Genomic DNA, 19,900 nt, shown 5'->3' with positions numbered 1-19,900 from the left:
ACACAAAAATAGTAACTTTAAACATGAATTATGTCTTGGATTATCATCTACGAATGAAATTACGAACATCGGTACCCGACAACAACCTGAAAAATGTATATCGCATTTCAGCAGTTTACCACGAAAAAACAAATGTACACGTCGACGCTAAAGTGCTAATTCCCTCCATGGGAATTTAGAATTTTCCATTTGGCTAAATTTGACAAGAAGAAGAGATAGAATGATAGGACACATCTTAAGACACCCAGGACTTGTTCAGTTGGTCTTTGAAAGGAGTGTAGGTGGTAGGAATGGTAGGGGTAGACCAAGATATGAATATGACAAGCAGACTAGAGCAGATGTAGGATGCAATAGTTACGTAGAAATTAAAAGGTTAGCACATGATAGGGTGGCATAGAGAGCTCCATCAAACCAGTCTATGGACTGATGACTCAAACAACAACATTTAAAAGGGTCCAAAATTCAGGTTGCTGGCCCCTCATAATGGTACTAATCACTGGGAGGTAGAACCATGGTGTTGCTCACATAAGTGCTATTAATCACAGGCAATGTAGACCCACGGTGTATGACACGTTATGGTAACAACCGAAGGCAATACAAACCCATGGTATTTGTCACATAATGGAGCTACCTGCAGGTAACGCACACCCATGGTTTTCACACATAGTGGTACTTACCACGGGCGTCAGCCAAACCCGTGGTTTTTATCATATAGTGGTACTAATCACAGGCAACGTACACCCATGGTGTTTCTCGTAAAGTGGTACTACTCATAGGTAGTGCAGATTTATTCTGAACCCAGGGGAACCGACAGATTCCAGCACAACATTATAGCACATGGACATTAGTTCGCGCAGCCGAATGCCCGCACCCCCGTTTCGGTGGAATACACACGATCGTAAACCCTACTAACCACAGAACCGTGGTGCTCCTCAAATAAAGGCACTACTCATTGGTAACGAAGATCCATGCTATTCGTCACATGGTGGTACTAACTGCAAGTAACGTCGACCCATGGTGTTCCTCACGTAATGGTACTGCGCACAAGTAGTTTCATGGTCCTAATATCATCCCTTAGTCGCCCCTTTTAGTCGCTTCTTGCGACAGGCAGGGGATACAACGGGTGTATTCTTCGTCTGCGTCCCCCACCCATGTGGGGGTTGTAAAGGAAGCTCTCAAAGTGGACAATGAAACTAACAAAAATGAAGGTTAATAAAATAAAATTTTCATTAGAGCAACTGGAATTATGTGAAAGAAATCAGGTGAGTTATTCCACAGAATTGTTAGTATGTCCTGCAACTATTTCATTTTCATTCCCAGGTGCATATCATTTTCTCAGGTTCACAAATGTGATGACTTTGCCTCACCCTGTGTACTTGAGAAAATTTTTAACTAAAATAGATCCGAACTGTCCAGAATGCTTTCACAGAAAGCAAGAAAAGCATTCTTGCAAGAAAAAGTAAAACTTCTTAATGAACATGTAAAAGAAGTAACAGTGATGTTGGGTGAGATTTATGTAAATTCTAAGTTCTTGTACAAAGCAGGTAGGATTTATGGAAAGGCTGAAAACTGTTCGCAAGTAGACCCAGCAAGTACTATGCAGGTACAATGTACTCTTCCCTATCTTCTGATATGAAGAATGTGACAGGTCTTTTCCCTGTGAAGAACATGAATGCTAACAACCTTCCAAATCTAAGTAATGAAGTTATAAAAGTGATGAATGAAGTAGAACTTGATGTTTGCTTAATATGTGACAATCATAAGACCAACAGGAAAATGTTTTAACTTAAGTGGCGGTTCCTTAAAACCATGTATACCTAACCCGTACGATTCATCAAAGTGCATATTTCTTTTATTTGATAATGTACATTTACTAAAATGTATTAGGAACAATTGGTTAAATAGACCAAATGAGACCTTAAACACCCCTAATGTTCAGGAAATATTTGATGCAATTGCTGGCATGTCAAGTATTTCTGACGGTGCAGTTAACTGAATACACCACTGTGGCAGCAAAGTTTTCCGATTTAAAGGACTTACTACATTCTGAAAAAAGTATGTTACTGAATTTAGCACCAAATTTATGCAGGAAATCCCTATAATCCTTTTTCTATAGAGAGGCAGAATGTTACCCCAGCAGTTAATATTTTCAACCTTATCTAATCACTGCATTGGAAATGCTAAAAAATCAAGGGTGGAGATTTTGATTGGAACTGTAAAGTTTTTGAAAGTCATTACTAAGTGGTGTAATATTTGCAATGTGCAGCACCCATTGAAAGGCAAATATACTTGAATTAATGATGCCCATCATATCAGTGGCCCTGATCCGAAGATTTCATATCTAGAGAGTTTTAAACCTTTTCTTGATATCTGGCACATATCAGGAAAGTCGTATTGCAAACTGACCCAGGAAACTTATATTGCCTTGACTCATACGCTTGCAGCAATGGCTGGATAGTGTAGGTATCTCTTCAGTAAATATGATTTTTCACACATATGTATGTATGTTTAGTCCTCAGCCCGAAGGCTGGTTGGATCCTCAACAGCACTGCCATCAGCTGTCATAGATGGCCTGGGCATCACTGAAGAGGCGTACTAGGGAAATGAGGAGTGAGGTAGTTTTCCGTTGCTTTCCTCACCGAGCCAGAAGTTGCTATTACATATCAGTCTGCCAAGCCCACTGAAATGCATGCACCAACCGACCCTATGAGCAATATTTTCACACCATTCATAGCAGGGACTGGCTGCAGAAGGAATGGCATTACTAGCATCACTCATACCTCAGTCACTTTCATTTTGTCAAAGCCAAGGATAAAGCTGAGACAGATCAATGAAAGTAACAAGATTGCTCTAGCCCATACCAGAAGACATAGTGCACTGTAAACACTAGGTCCCGCCAGCAAAGGCATTTTTCACACATACTTGCTGCTAAATTGCAAAATGATGGATTGGAAGGAAAGTTTAGTGCCTACAGATGGCTAAGTAGATGTACCTACAATGAATCTTTTGCTATTTGCTTTACGTCACACCAACACAGATAGGTCTTATGGCGACGATGGGACAGGAAAGGGCTAGGAGCGAGAAGGAAGCATACAAGACCTTTATTAAGGTACAGTCCCGGTTTTTGCCTGGTGTGAAAATGGGAAACCACGGAAAACCATCTTCAGAGCTGCCAACAGTGGGGTTCGAACGCACTAACTCCCGAATACTGAATACTGGCTGCATTTAAGCGACTGCAGCTATCAAGCTCAGTCAACAATGAATCAGTAGAGCAGATTTTAGAATCTGTGAGGAAACAAAGTACTGGGTATACCGAAACTTAAGTCTGCACAACTTGGAGAGTTTTCTTTGAAAGATTTCTCATTGGAAATTAATAAAGTTGCAAAGGTAGAAAACAACATTGAAAACTTAGAAACTTCGGAAACAGCCCTAGGAGATTTGCACAGTAATGCAATTACTCCAGAGACATGCAACGTTTTGGTTTGTATTGCAAGCGCTCCAGTCAGAAGAAGAAATGAGTGAACTTCGTGATTCAGATTTATATTCCTACTTTACTCTGGTTAACCATGGTGGACTGTGTATTTCTGTGTACTCAGATGTTTGGAGTGCTCCAGGTTCTGATTAGTGAAGTTTATGAACAGGACTTTTTAAAATTAGACAGTCAGCAGCATGGATTGTTAACGTTAGGCATGCAGCTAAGTGAATGCATAATTATGTAACTGGGATGATATCTGCAAATGTGGTACCCCATTAAAATATCTTATTAAGAAGTGCATCAAAATTCTCTCTAACAATTTTATAAACAATTATATTCAAGACTTAGAAGAAGAGAGTGCTTCTGAAGACATAGCCAGGAAACTAGCAAGCCAAAAATCGAAAAGGAAAGTTGATGATCGTAACAGACTGAATTATTTTTGCACTACTGCTGAAAATTATTTTCATCTCTCAACCGTACCTCTTGCTTAAGAATTTCCGGATATTTCCGGGACTGACTTACTTTTGTAGTCAGGTACGTTGGCTGATTGGGGAAAATGCTAGGATAGGCATCAGTAGTTAACTTTGTAACTTTACGTGGCACTCGGAGTGGATCACTACCTTATATGAGTATAATGTCTTCCCTAAGAGTACATTTAGGGTCAAAAGGAGTAATACAACACTGCTATAATTTGGTTCGAAGTTTGTTTTCCCCGTGAATGCACCTAACTCCTTGCCTTAATACTGGGCCTTTCGGAAATCTGAACACAAACTTGTACACTATCCCCATAATTGGACTTGCATCCAGGCACAGAGCACATACGACCCATCATATTAAAATATACACGTACTGCACAGTTAACTAATGATATAAAGAAAACACTTTCAGTGAAGAACTCCAGAACAATAACCTAATCACCACATAAATTGCTCAAATAAATAAGCTTTTTTTTTTTTTTTTTTTGCTAAGGGCTTTACGTCGCACCGACACAGATAGGTCTTATGACGACGATGGGATAGGAAAGGCCTAGGAGTTGGAAGGAAGCGGCCGTGGCCTTAATTAAGGTACAGCCCCAGCATTTGCCTGGCGTGAAAATGGGAAACCACGGAAAACCATTTTCAGGGCTGCCGATAGTGGGATTCGAACCTACTATCTCCCGGATGCAAGCTCTAATAAGCTTTTTAAGAATAAACAGCTTCTTATGGCTTCTTTAAGGCTATAAATAGAGAAAATTTACGATTAATAATATTCAAATTCCATGTAATTATTTAGCAAGAACACGAATTCCACAATCAAAACAAACACATGCTAGCACACCGATATCCGCAATACTGGACAGTTTCGATAGGTTAGTTAAGGTCTGAGGTGTAGTTGGTTTCGACAGAACACTAGTTGAGGAGTATTACTAATCAACTCCGACATCACCATCGATTATGATATCAGGCACTGACGAAAGAGTTCGCTAGTGCACAAAGCAAGAAAACGAACCGAAGATGATCGATCACATTCAATATAATCTCTGGAATGCAGAAATATCGATAACGGAAATATAACATACGCTTAATTGTTCATAATAACGGATCAATCAGTGAATGGGTTCTCACAGTAACCGAAGAAGGGTAAACAGTTTAATACAGGAATTTTCAAGGGGCAGAAAAAAACTTTGTTAAACTGAGTTCTCACTATATGCTGTACTCGCTACAGCGGATTTCTACTGTAGATTTAATACTGTTATATAACCCCCGTCTTTTTATTCTTTCAAGCACACTTGCATACATTCAAATTAAATCTATAATAACGTTTGTCTTATATTCATTATAATAACTCTTTTGTTGCCTCTTACTGCATATGTTTACTAGCGTTGGCTACTGAGTGTATGATTCGAAGCAGTGTATCGATACATTCAAGTGTCCGAGTAAATCTTATCACATGAACGGCGAACTTACGGCACACGATTCAGATGACTCGCAGTGGACAGTGCCGAGTGGCGCACTCACGGCTCACTAGTGGGACACTGGACATTGGCAGGCAGCCAAGCTTCAGCTGCAGCGAGACATACAGTAAGCCACAGCACACTGAAAGAATCGTACGCAATCACGGATCAGTGTGACACAATACACACACGGCTCACTAGCAAGGCACTGGACATTGGCGGGGAGCCGAACTTCCAATGCAGCGAGACATACAGTGAGCCATAGCACACTGAAAGAATCGTACGCAGTCACGGATCAGTGAGAGCCAATACACGCACGGCTCACTAGTGGGATCCTGGACATTGGCTGGAAGCCGAACTTCCTCTGCAGCGATACATAAGAGCCATGGCACACTGAAAGAACTGTTCACTATAACGGACTCTCGAGCTCAGCTCACTTGAAAATAATACCCACTAAATAGACAGACTTATTTGCAGTAGTCAGGTAGTCAAAACATAATTCCAAAGTACCTAGCTTGTAAGTAGGCAGGCTATTAGGTTATTCTATTTACCGTATTAGTTTAACCCATCAGTACTTTTATGTATTTGAAGGTGCTCAAATACGTCAGCCTCATAACAGTAGATTTACTGGCACGTAAGAGAGCTCCTGCGGGACTAAATTCCACCATCTCGGTCTCTGAAAACCGTGTAAGTATTTAGTGGGACGTAAAGCCAATAACATTATTATCTAGCCTACCCTATGACTGAGTCATGCGTCATGCTCATGACCACACGAAATTGTCTGGTTTATATTCGGAAGAACCGCTCGGTATTCTGTCAGTTCCGCATGTCGCAACATTGCGTAATACTTCAATAATCGAATCACGAGATCACTAGTGTACGTGGACAGTGAATAACTGAGCCAATTGATGCAATAAGTTAAATTTAAAAATGTTTAATCAGGAAACCAGTGGGCTACTGTACATCTCGTGTAGCCTATACAAAATATAACGATTTAAAAAAGTCCTCTGCTGATAGAGAAAGACATTTTTAAAGATGACCAAGCTAGTTGGCTGTGCGTTTAGGGTCATGTAGCTATGAGCTTGCATTTGGGGGATGACGGGTTCGAATCCTATCGCCACCAGCCGTTAAGATGGTTTTCAATGGTTTCCCATTTTCACACCAGGCACATGTTGGTGCTGTACCTTAATTAAGGCCACGGCCGCTTCCTTCCCACTTCTAGGAATGCCTTTCCTATCTCATCGTCGCCATAAGACCTGCAACTTATTTAATATGAAGGCTACTTATTGTGGACACAGGTATTTTTAACTCAAATTCTACTTACAGCATATAAGAGTTGTGACTTCCAGAGAACTGTGGAAAACCATAAGGTAGTGTATAAAATTTGAGTTATGTCAATTATTATTATTATTATTATTATTATTATTATTATTATTATTATTATTATTATTATTATTAATTCACATCATTTCTGCCCTTATGGACAGTGTTTGAGCTCTAATATCTCATGATACAATTTTCACTTCTTTACCTTCTTCCTCTTGAAATGAAGATCCACAGCCTGTTTCCAGTCATTCGACCGGGTCAGGAATGGAATGAATGAAGCCCCCATCTAGCGGCGAGGATAGGAATTGTCCCGGCTGCCGAAGCCTGTCACACCCCTCTGGGGCAATGATTAATGAATGACAGATGAAATGAGATGATATTGGAGTGTGTTGCTGGAATGAATTATGACAGGGAAAACCGGAGTCCCCAGAGAAAAACCTGTCCCGCCTTCGCTTTGTCCAGCACAAATCTCACATGGAGTAACCGGGATTTGAACCACGGAATCCAGCGGTGAGAGGCCGGCGTGCTGCCGCCTGAGCCACGGAGGCTTTCTTCCCTTCTTCCTCTTCTCTTCCCAAAATCTCTTCATCCTTAGGCTGTGCTCCTGTTTCCTTTGTTGTGTCCAAAATGTTCCTGTCTTCCCATTTACTATAAATTTTGTATTCCTAATTTTGTTTCTCAATTATTTTCTGTCTCCTATCATTTGCCTGTTGATCCCGGCGTTAAGTCTTCCTCTATTTCATGGTACCAATTTGTTTCCTTGCTTGAACTGTTTACTACATCAAAGATTTTCTTTGTAAGTCTGGTGTTGCCCATTCTCTTTTTATGCAATGGATGGATTAATGCCACATTTCCATTCCTCTGGCACTTTCTCTGTGACCCAAATTTCTGTGATAATCTTATGGACTTTTTTGGTGATGTTTTTCATCTTGGAACTTCCAGATCTCGGTTATAATACTATCCTCCCCTGCTGCGGTTCTGTGATTTTTCATTTGTTTTATGATTTCCTCTATCTCTTCTATTGTGGATGGATTACAATCTGGGTTAGATGTAGTTTTTTGGAATGCTAGCTTTTCTGTGGGTTTCTTGCAATTAAGAAGTTTATCAAAGTAATGCTTGATGATTTTACAGTTTTCTTTCGTGTGTTTCCAGGGATCCATCTGTTCTTCAGAAGCAGAGGTTAGGAGGTTGATAGCCCTTAATATTTTTCTTTGAAAGTTCTGTAAAAAAAATTTCTGTTATTTCTCTTGAAATCTTCAATTTCTTTACGCCTGTTATTGTCGTATGCTCATTTTTCTCTTCTGATTTCCTTCGATGATTGTTTCTGAACTAAGTGAAATTCCTTCCATTTTTCTGATGTTCTGTTACTGCTGAACTTCTCCCATGCTTGTTTTCTTCTCCCCATGGCTTGATCACAAATTATGTTCCAACATCTATGTTTTCGTTTTCCATGAGGTTGTCCCCAGCTCATTGCCTTCTGAACTGTCTTCGCAAGATCTGTCCATGTGTCTGTTGGATGCTAATGAATTTCTTCAACGATTTTACCCCTGTTTATCTTCAAGTATTCCAGATCAGGTTTGAATATTTTGTTTTGCGCTGTCTTTTCCTGTCTTGGAATTGGCCTCCCCTTAGTTTATAGTAGATAATGATCAGACTAAGAATCCTTTACGCATCTGACATTTAAAACTTCCCACGTATTTTTCGTGGAAATGGCCACAAGATCAATCTGGAATTCTCCCCACACTGTGTTGGGTGCTTTCCATGTTGAAAGTTTTTGTCTTGGCTTTTGAAACTGCGCTGACATAATTTTGAGGTTAAAAGTTTGACAGTATTTTATGAGGTGCTCCCCATTTTTTTTTGTGCAAATGTGTGCCAAGTATGGACATCAATCATATATATCAATCAATACTGATCTGCATTTAGGGCAGTCGCCCAGGTGGCAGATTCCCTATCTGTTGCTTTCCTAGCCTTTTCCGAAATGATTTCAAAGAAATTGGAAATTTATTGAACATCTCCCTTGGTAAGTTATTCCAATCCCTAACTCCCCTTCCTATAAATGAATATTTGCCCCAGTTTGTCCTCTTGAATTCCAACTTTATCTTCATATTGTGATCTTTCCTACTTTTATAGACGCCATTCGAACCTATTCGTCTACTAATGTCATTCCACGCCATCTCTCCGCTCACAGCTCGGAACATACCACTTAGTCGAGCAGCTCTTCTTCTTTCTCTCAATTCTTCCCAACCCAAACATTGCAACATTTTTGTAACGCTACTCTTTTGTCGGAAATCACCCAGAACAAATCGAGCTGCTTTTCTTTGGATTTTTTCCAGTTCTTGAATCAGGTAATCCTGGTGAGGGTCCCATACACTGGAACCATACTCTAGTTGGGGTCTTACCAGAGACTTATATGCACTCTCCTTTACATCCTTACTACAACCCCTAAACACCCTCATAACCATGTGCAGAGATCGGTACCCTTTATTTACAATCCCATTTATGTGATTACCCCAGTGAAGATCTTTCCTTATATTAACACCTAGATACTTACAATGATCCCCAAAAGGAACTTTCACCCCATCAACGCAGTAATTAAAACTGAGAGGACTTTTCCTATTTGTAAAACTCACAACCTGACTTTTAGCCCCGTTTATCAACATACCATTGCCTGCTGTCCATCTCACAATATTTTCGAGGTCACGTTGCAGTTGCTCACAATCTTGTAACTTATTTATCACTCTATAGAGAATAACATCATCCGCAAAAAGCCTTACCTCCGATTCCACTCCTTTACTCATATCATTTATATATATAAGAAAACATAAAGGTCCGATAACACTGCCCTGAGGAACTCCCCTCTCAACTATTACAGGGTCAGACAAAGCTTCACCTACTCTAACTCTCTGAGATCTATTTTCTAGAAATATAGCAACCCATTCAGTCACTCTTTTGTCTAGTCCAATTGCACTCACTTTTGCCAGTAGTCTCCCATGATCCACCCTATCAAACGCTTTAGACATGTCAATCGCGATACAGTCCATTTGACCTCCAGAATCCAAGATATCTGCTATATCTTGCTGGAATCCTACAAGTTGAGCTTCAGTGGAATAACCTTTCCTAAAACCAAATTGCCTTCTATCGAACCAGTTATTAATTTCTCAAACATGTCTAATATAATCAGAAAGAATGCCTTCCCAAAGCTTACATACAATGCATGTCAAACTTACTGGCCTGTACTTTTCAGCTTTATGTCTAACACCCTTTCCTTTATACACAGGGGCTACTATAGCAACTCTCCATTCATCTGGTATAGCTCCTTCGGCCAAACAATAATCAAATAAGTACTTCAGATATGGTACTATATCCCAACCCATTGTCTTTAGTATATCCCCAGAAATCTGATCAATTCCAGCCGCTTTTCTAGTTTTCAACTTTTGTATCTTATTGTAAATGTCATTGTTATCATACATAAATTTTATTACTTCTTTGGCCTTAGTCTCTTCCTCTATCTCGACATTATCCTTGTAACCAACAATCTTTATATACTGCTGACTGAATACTTCTGCCTTTTGAAGATCCTCACATACACACTCCCCTTGTTCATTAATTATTCCTGGAATGTCCTTCTTGGAACCTGTTTCTGCCTTAAAATACCTATACATACCCTTCCATTTTTCACTAAAATTTGTATGACTGCCAATTATGCTTGCCATCATGTTATCCTTAGCTGCCTTCTTGGCTAGATTCAATTTTCTAGCAAGTTCCTTCAATTTCTCCTTACTTCCACAGCCATTTCTAACTATTTCTTTCCAGTCTGCACCTCCTTCTTAGTCTCTTTATTTCTCTATTATAATAAGGTGGGTCTTTACCATTCCTTACCACCCTTAAAGGTACAAACCTGTTTTTGCATTCCTCAACAATTTCTTTAAACCCATCCCAGAGTCTGTTTACATTTTTATTTACCGTTTTCCACCTATCATAGTTACTTTTTAGAAACTGCCTCATACCTGCTTTATCAGCCATATGGTACTGCCTAACAGTCCTACTTTTAAGACCTTCCTTTCTATCACATTTATTTTTAACTACCACAAAAACAGCTTCATGATCACTAATACCATCTATTACTTCAGTTTCCCTATAGAGCTCATCTGGTTTTATCAGCACCACATCCAAAATATTTTTCCCTCTGGTTGGTTCCATCACTTTCTGAATCAGCTGTCCTTCCCATATTAACTTATTTGCCATTTGTTGGTCATGCTTCCTGTCGTTCGCATTTCCTTCCCAATTGACATCTGGCAAATTCAGATCTCCCGCTACAATCACATTTCTTTCCATGTCGTTTCCCACATAGCTGACTATCCTATCAAATAATTCCGAATCCGCATCAGTGCTACCCTTTCCCGATCTGTACACTCCAAATATATCAAGTTGCCTATTATCTTTAGAAATGAGCCTTACACCTAGAATTTCATGTGTCTCATCTTTAACTTTTTCGTAGCTTACAAATTCTCCTTTCACCAGAATGAAAACTCCCCCTCCCACCTTTCCTATCCTATCTCTACGATACACACTCCAGTGCCGTGAGAAAATTTCTGCATCCATTATATCATTTCTCAGCCATGATTCAACTCCTATTACAATATCTGGTAAATATATATCTATTAAGTTACTTAATTCTATTCCTTTCTTTACAATACTTCTACAGTTCAACACTAACAATTTTATGTCATCCCTACTTGATTTCCAGTTCCCTGTTCCCTTATCACCGCTCCCTAGGCCATCCCGTTTCCCTGAATGTACCTCCCTATTACCCTTCCAAACAAATTTCCTAACTTATACGTACCACTGCGGTTTAAATGAAGGCCATCCGAGTGCAGATCCCTTTCTCCTACCCACCTGTTATTTGTCTGTATTTTCTCTCCTTGCGTAATTGCGCACTGAAGTCTCCCATTAAAATTTTCACATCTTTCTGGTACGTTGTTGGTTACTTCTTCCATGTCATACCAGAAGTCTTCAATTTCTTGTGGCTTCTTTCTGTTATGGTCATTTGTAGGTGCATGTGCATTGATAATTGTGTATGCTTTATTAGCTGATTTGAAGGAGAGTGTGGAGATACGTTCTGATGTGGAACTGAAGTCTATGATATTATCCATGACTGATTTGTGTACTGTAAATTCTGTACCATACAATAAAGGTGTCCCTCTTCTGATATGTAACGATCTCTCCACTACATATTCTGTATTATTCCTACCTTTGACTGCCGCATTTTCTTCGACCGCTCTGCTGCGGCCTTTCACACTCTACCGCTGTGCTCACCCACTGTCATCTACTCTACTGAACATGTGACTTGACGTTATCGCCTCAAGACAGTGCGATCTTCGCCTCTTATGCTGCGCGTGCCTGTGGAACATCCTTGGACATTTGATTGTGATGTCATGTTTCTGGAATATGCTGCCTTTCCTTTTCCGTAAACATCTAGAATTTTCCATTGTGCTTTATATTCGCGGGCTCCACCTCTCACAAATGAGTGTCTTCGTATCGGAGTGGTGGAGTACCAACTTCTGCGCTAATACCTGCCGACTGCTTGGTGAGCAAGAACTATGAATTTGTTATTTGGACTCGCTATCTGGCCTCTACCAACTTTTGCTACGGACTTTGCTTTGGACAATGAGAACTGTTATCTAAATAACTTGCATGGCCTGTTTGTGACGAGTATTACTAATTCTGCACTTGTGAGACTTCTTTTGTAAATACTACCCGGCAAAATGAATCTTTCCTATAGTTTCGATCCTTATTTCCTTTTCCTTTCCTTTTTTGTATTTTCTTCATCTTTGCCCTGCATTCTTTCATTGGAGTTCTTTCATGGTTAACTATACTTTACTCTTATTGTATCTGGCTTACACAATTCGTACTTCTTTTCTTGATGTTCATTAACACTTGGGATATTGTAAATGTGGCATATTTCTGTCGCCAGTGGTGAAAAATCAATAACGTGGATGGAAACTAAGGAACTCTAAAACATTTTTGAAGAATTCAATAAATAATTGCTTTTTTTTGTTGCTGTAAATTTATGTGAATTTTTGTGTGTTTTATTTGTTGTGAAGTTTTGTGGATTTAAAGTATTTTCAGGGCTCGCAGAAGAGACAATTATATTTAGTGTTAAGAAAAAGAGACATTGATTTTGGGGTATTGAATACCTCCAGTAGTGTAGATGTTGTAACCCATTTTTTGTATCACCCTGTAGTTGCCACGTGGAGGCTTCGATCACAGATGTAACCACCCCTTTTGCAGAAGAGTACACATAATATAAGGTACATATAAAACAAGTAATGATGTAATGATCCAAAAATAACAAACCTGAAGGAACAACGTCAGCGGATGATACACCAGGAAAAATCATTTTAAATTTCAACAACATACACATGGCTATGCAGGGTTACCAACATGACAACTAGAGAAAGGATGTATGGGAAGCTCCGACTCTTCTCCTTGTGATGTTCCTAGTCCCCCAGAATCCGATGACCAGGAAAGTCCAGTGCGTTGACTGGGGCCTGGGGTATCGGATTTATTTCCTTTTGTTCCATCGTGATTACTTCAAGTTGAAGTTGGCTGTGGTGATTACCGTGATCTTTAATAAAAAATTTTTGCTAGTTGCTTAACGTCGCGCCGGCACAGATAGGTCTTATGGCGACGATGGGACAGGAAAGGCCTAGGAATGGGAAGGAAGCGGCCGTGGCCTTAATTAAGGTACAGCCCCAGCATTTGCCTGGTGTGAAAATGGGAAACCACGGAAAACCATCTTCAGGACTGCCGACAGTGGGGTTCGAACCTACTGTCTCCCGAATACTGGATACTGGCCGCACTTAAGCGACTGCAGCTATCGAGCTCGGTGATCTTTAATAAAGATCACGGTAATTACAGACTTGATTGTTCAGATCAAGCCATATTTCACTGCCGTGAACAGAATCAGACCACTAGTCGCTGGATACCAGAACAGACACTATAGGTGGGCCGGCGTAAGGTTGCACATGACAGCTGCGCACAGTGTTGGTCACACTGCAATGGCGGACGAAGCGATGTTGCCGCAGTAACAACAGCTTATTGCACGGCACGAGAGTTTTTAAAAACATGGGAGAGATATTTTTAATGTCATCGCGATGATACATAATACAAATAAAATCCGCCGACAAAAATCGAACTTTATACTCACCGTTTATTCATCACACAATAAGATACGAGATAAATATACTACGAAGTTCTTATTATCGCGATGTTAGAAGTTACAGAAGAAATCGGCCGACAAGAATCTCACTTTAAGTACACCAATAAATGTTAGAATAATTTACACCGGTGCTAACACAAAAGGTTTCAAGTAAAATCTATAAAATTTACGAAAATTCAGAAACGTTATTTTCATACCTGATTCACAAAGGTAGAGGCTCGATATACTCCAGATCACTGCCATCACTACCGTCGCCTTCGTTGTCATTGTCATCAGATCATCAACTCCTGACAGTCTCTGATGATGTCATGTGTTGCTATTGCCGAATTAATGAACCTTGCGACATGGCCAACTTTCTTCACCCACAAAGCCGTATCGATTCGAGCAATACTCTCCCGAACAGTCCTTCCACTTCAGTAAGGACTTATTAGTGCGTACGTAATGTTTTAGTTCACCCCATACCGTACTAAGTCAATGAGGTTGAAGTGACAGTGGTATGGCAGCAACCTAATCACCTGGTGCCCTTGTTCCTTCGCTACTTCGTCGACTAATTTAGTCATACATATATGCGCTGGGGTATTTCTTTACCGCAGCCATTCTACTAACAGTTCTTTACGGGCGCTCGAAGTAGCGGTCTTGTCCATTATTATGGAGTGGTAAGGTGCATTGTCCATAACAATGACAGAAGGGACTTTGAGCTGTAATAATCGTACTCGTGTCTTCGTATTACACCAGCCTGGAAATAATTCCTGTTACAGGAGATAGCTTAATTCGTTTCTTTCCCGGAGTGCTGTGAAGCAAGTCCCTACTATCAGCCCCGTTTCCGCTACTGCTATGTACCGGTACCCCAGTCCCTTTTTACTTCTGTTCTTGGAGGCGAACACCTCTCTGAATAACAGTACGATTTGAAAGCCCTAATGTTTGACATATGCGTTCCACACCATGATGTGCAGGAACAGAGAGGCGGCTAGCGTACGAATTTCCTCTCCCTCTCGTAAAACTTGCGAGTTCTCCGCACTAATTCTAATGCCTGACTATTAAGGGACACTCCGCGCTTCATGGCTATGTTGCCGTTTCCGAGACATCGCACTGCATTCGTTAAAATAAAATTTCACAATTATCTCACAACGAAAACAAAACTTTCATAAACGCGCGAATTACACCTGACCACGTGCTAGCGGAGACAGGCAAAACGGCAACATTTCAAAGCGGTAGTCAAGCTAGTTATAGATGGCACCACTATACTACCCATATTGCCAACAACAATCGACTGTAAATAGTTCGTATTTATTTTGTGGCTCGCTTAAACTTTATAACATTTTTTAAAAGTCTCATGTTTGTGTAAGCAAATAAAAGATTATAAGCACTATATGGCATTAAATAAGAATTAACATGAATACAATGCGTAACTGTATCTGACATAAAAAGTAGTAGATTGGTGATTCTGATTAACGGGTGACGTTCTTCATTTCATTTTTGTAGTGGTGCCAACATGACTTACAACTGTCAAGTGCAACCTTGTGCCGGCCCACCTATAGTGGATTTCTTGATGTTGTGTGTTTGGTCCGCAAGAGCAACTTCATTTCGCTCAAGTCCGCCGCCAAACCTGTGAGGACCCCCTATCCACCACCTGGGACGCATCAGAAAGCAGTTCATAGAATGAAGACTAGATGGCAGCAGAAACATTGAATGTTGTTGCTGCTGTCTTATCAGTACTCACTTCACAGATGCAATAGGATCGATGAATCTAATGAGCTGTGAATCGGCTCACTGTATCGATTCAGTAACATGAACGGAATCAAATGAATCAATTCATTAAAATGAACTGAATATCCCATCAATAATGTTTACGTCTTACAGCATGCGTTAACCATAACTTACAATAACGTCAAACATGTATGAAAAATTACAATTTCAATATACTGTACTCCTTAGAGCGCTGTATGTAAAGAAACAACAGACACTCACTGAGAAATTTGTTCTGAAATCTCAGGGATACGTGTTATTTGTTTTGTAACAAATGTTGGAAATGTGTTTGTGAAACTGGGAACTCTTACAGAAGTGTTAAATTAATAATTGTTAGTTAAATTTCTTAAATAAACTTTAACATAGATTTGGAGAAACCAGGCATAAGAGTTCACATTCTTTAATTCGAGTGGAGTTTAAACAGACACTTCGTTTGGCATCTTGTATTAACCTCTTAACTGGGCATGATGTATATATTCGTACGCTGAATGTTACACAGTAATGGGCATGACGAATATGTACGTACTTGTCTTTTACCGTGAATAACTCCTGGGTATGACGAGCTACTTTGCCGCGTTATGTACTGTCGTCTTAATTGATGTTTTTCCCGCACGATGGCAGCAAATACCACATGTCATGCTTCTTGAAGCTTACTTGTTTTCATTTTCCAACTGTGCGGTGCTCCTTGTCCGCAGTAGGCCAAATATGGCAGCATCTACTTCAAAGCGTAAGTTCGAAACGCTCGAAGAAGACAAAATTGTTCAGCACTTAGAGAATGATTGTAACGATTTATCTTCTCAGAAATACGAAGATGACTGGTTTGATACAGATGAAGGCGAGTCTGATAGTGAAAGTAGTTCAGAGAATGAGAATGAAGAACAAGATGAACAACATGACGAATCGGATGAAGGTGAAGTGCTAGACATATTTCAACCTTTCCCGCCGCGTGGTGTTTCACGTCAGCAATTCGTATTTTCTGGTGCTAGTGGTGTAAATGTGGACTTCGACGATGAATCCAATGTGTTGGAATACTTAGAACAGTTCATAGGTGGTGATATGTTTCAACTTATTGCCGAACATACCAATGTGTATGCTAAACAGTTTTTAGAAGCCCATCCGAACTTGAAACCACGGTCACGAGCGAGAGATTGGGTGGATACAAATCCAACTGAGGTAAAAACTCTAATTGGACTTCTAATGCTGCAGGGGATAGTTCATAAACCAGAAAACAGTATGTACTTCTCAAAACAGGAAAGTGACGCAACTCCTTTTCGAAAATTATCTCAGAGAAAAGATTTCATCTTCTCCTGAAGTTCCTTCATTTCTCCGACAATTCCAAATTTGATGCTAATCTGCACAACAAAAAGCTCTATAAAATTCAGCCGGTACTTGATCACCTACAATCAAGATTTTCTTCCGTATACACTCCTGAGCAAAACATGTGTGTCAATGAATCCCTTCTTCTATGGAAAGGACGATTGGGCTGGGTGCAATTTATTCCATCTAAAAGAAGCAGATTTGGCATGAAATTCTATAAACTTTGTGAAAGTGGGTCTGGTTATCTGTGGAATTTTGTAGTTTATACTGGTAAGGACACGGTGTATGGTCAAAGATATCCTGGTGAGAATATTTCGTCCAGAATTGTACTAGAACTTACTCACAACCTTCTAGATAAAGGGTATTGCCTCTATCTTGACAACTGGTATACCAGTCCAAGACTCGTTGACACATTGTGTAGCAGAAATACTGATGTTGTGGGGACTATGAGAATCAACAGAAAGGAATTCCCAGACAGTGTGAAGAGGGCCACACTGCAGAAGGGGGAAACAATTGCAGCCTTTTGTAAAAAGCAAATGATCATGAAATGGAAAGACAAAAGGGATGTTACCTTAGTCAGCACAATCCATGATGACAGCATGGGCGATGTTCAGACAAGGAAAGGAGTAATCCATAAACCATCCCTTGTTATAGATTACAACAAGAATATGGGAGGAGTGGATAAAAATGATGGCCAAGTTCCCAGCTACAGACTTGCCAAAGAACGCCTAAAGAAATATTACCAGAAGATGTTCCGTTACCTGATGGATCTGGCGTGTTTGAATGCGTTTATAATTTATCAGAAGAAAGGACGACGTCTACGTAGACTGGACTTTCAACTGACCTTAGCAGAGGACTTATCTTCAACCGGAGGAGTGGTAGAAAAGCAGCCAATAGGACTTCCTTCAAAATCACCAACACCTCCTCGACTACTGGGGCGCTGCTTGCCCGATTTTGTTCTGGGTATATCGAAGAAGAGACCCACTAGAAGATGTGTAGTGTGTTGGAAGAATGGAAAGAGGAAAGAGTCAATCTGGTGCCCTGATTGTGAGAAGGCACTATGTGCTGCACCGTGCTTCAGGCAGTTTCATACAGACAAATCACTGCAGTTCTAGTGAGGTAAATGACCTAACTGACTGTGAATTTAATGTAAAATCTTTCACAATGTCACTAGCATGATGTGTAATTCATAAATATTCCTTTCTTTTATTTGTTTTAATTTTAGGTGCTAACATATGAAAAAAACACTCAAATTTCAACCAGGTAAATGACCTTGCAGTTAATGAAACATGGTTCAGAATGTCACATGCATGATATGATATTTATAAATACCTCTTGCTTTTATTTGTATCAACTTTCAGCTGTACAATATGGGCCAAACTCTCAAATTCCAATCAGGTAAATGACCTTGCAGTTAATGTAAAAATGGTTAAAATTCCTCTAATATTAAAATTAATTGATTAAAACTCCTTTATTTTACTTTTTGTACCACAAATTAATGATATTAATGATATTACTCATTTTTCTGCCTATCCTGTTGTGCAACAACAATCTTCTGAAAAAATACACAGGACAGGTTACACCAAGCACATCAGTAATACCCAGTTAAGAGGTTAATTACTGTATCACAATACAAGTATCATATGCTTGACAAACATTACATTAATCTGTGCGCCGCATTTAATTTCCACACCTCTGCTCGATTGTAATTTAATGGAAACTTAAGGTTCAAACACACTACTATCAATGAAAGTAACGAAATAGATTCTGTAATTAAAATGTCTTTGGTTACAAAAACTACATTGTGTAATTTTTACTGCAAAAAGAATCACAATGCAGAAATAACAGGACTGTGGCAAGCATTCAGAGTGGCATTACAGCTGAAGCACATACATAACAGTATTGATTGTACACACTATTATTGATTTTTAATGAAAACTAATGAATTTCTTGATGCAGCTGACATGTAATGATAATAGATGACAGATGAACAGGTTGAACTCTTTTCTAACCTAACAAAATGTAAAGGCAAAAATTACCCCAATAAAATCACACAACAGAAAATAGGGAAAATTAATATGGATTTTTAAGTTTTTGCAAGATACATTAATTCCGAATCATTTTGAGATATCATTATTTAGTATTTAATGTGTACAGCAGAGGCAGAGGGAGAAGAACAAGCCTTTATTTCTAATATTTTTGGGCACTGAGAAAGCCTACGACAGTGTACCAAGGGAAAGAATTTGGCAATGCATGAAAGAATTTCAAGTGCAAGACTGCCTCATAGACAAAGTGAAAATGTTGTATAGTGGGAATAGAAGTTGTATTCAAGTAGGACGTGGTTTGACGGGCAGGTTTGAAACAATGAGAGGAGTGCAGCAGGATAGCTCATTGTCACCACTTCGATTTATTATTGTGATGGATATAGTAATGAAATCTATTAAAAGGAAAGAACATGGAGATATCAAAGCCTTCACATTTGCAGATGATGTTGCGATCTGGAGTGACTCAGAAGAGGAATTGGGAGAGAGAATGCAAAGCTGGAATGAGAAGTTTAAGAAATATGGTTTAAACATCAGTAAGACCAAGACGGTGGTGATGAAAGTGTATGGGAAAGGAGCAGTACCAATAGTCGTGTTAAATGAAGCCCAACTGGACAGAGTTCCAGTTTTCAAATACTCGGGTAGCGTTCTATCAAATGACAACGTAGCAAAACATGAGATGAACAATCAAATCATTAAGGCAACACAATTTTACCACAAGGTAAGACACCTGCTGTGGGATGAGCAAATACCTATGAAAACAAAAACGACATTGTACAAGTCCTATTATACACTAATTCTTACATACAGTCTCGAAACCTCAACACTGACCAATAGAG

At 39.6% G+C, this 19,900-nt stretch overlaps 1 protein-coding gene across 1 annotated transcript in view; it reads right to left on the bottom strand.

The window, feature by feature from the left end:
* Nup188 (nuclear pore complex protein Nup188) overlaps positions 1-19,900 on the bottom strand; it is a 752,879-nt gene that overhangs the window by 610,338 nt on the left and 122,641 nt on the right. The window lies entirely within an intron of this gene.

The sequence above is a fragment of the Anabrus simplex genome, chromosome 2 (assembly GCF_040414725.1).
Source record: "Anabrus simplex isolate iqAnaSimp1 chromosome 2, ASM4041472v1, whole genome shotgun sequence".
In the NCBI taxonomy this organism is placed as follows: domain Eukaryota; kingdom Metazoa; phylum Arthropoda; class Insecta; order Orthoptera; family Tettigoniidae; genus Anabrus; species Anabrus simplex.
This window is presented reverse-complemented; position numbering and strand designations above follow the sequence as displayed.